The sequence below is a fragment of the Branchiostoma belcheri genome, unplaced genomic scaffold (genome assembly GCF_001625305.1).
Source record: "Branchiostoma belcheri isolate BF01 breed outbred unplaced genomic scaffold, Haploidv18h27 scaffold26, whole genome shotgun sequence".
Lineage (NCBI taxonomy): Eukaryota > Metazoa > Chordata > Leptocardii > Amphioxiformes > Branchiostomatidae > Branchiostoma > Branchiostoma belcheri.
In genome coordinates this window covers 1497617-1498186 of record NW_017803865.1, presented here as the reverse complement: position 1 = coordinate 1498186, position 570 = coordinate 1497617, and positions in this window count along the sequence as shown.

Here is a 570-nt window from a genome sequence, read left to right as displayed (position 1 = left end):
GCAGGGTTAGTGGCTCGGCCCGGAAGTGTCCTCTCCTCTAAACCTGCCAATCTGGATTCGACTTGAGCCTACAGCCCAGGAAGCCTATAACAAGCTGTCAGCCAATTAGAGACACAGCTTTCAATTCTGGAAAGCTAAGGGCAAGGTCGTTGGGAATCCGACAGCCAATCACGTTACGTCTTACATCGCTGGTTTGGGTTTTCTGTAATCATGCCCGTAGCCAGGGGGGTTCGGGGGGTTCGGAAGAACCCCCCCACAAGGCTCAAAGGTCCACTTTTTATGTAAAGGTCCACTTTTTATGTGAAGGTCCACTTTTTGGTCCACTTTTTATGTAAAGGTCCAAGATTTTTCTTGAAAAGATGGACTGGAATCGTAGAAAAACTACTCCCTTTGTCATTGAATAAAAATTTATCTCTGATTTTTTCTTGGAAATCCTCTCAAAAATGCACGAAATGCCATTTTAGAAGGTTCATTTTTCAAAATTTTCCGGGGGAGCATGCCCCCGGACCCCCCTAGGAACCTCGCGCCTTCGGCGCTCGCCTCGCGCCTACGGCGCTCGAGGTCCCCTCA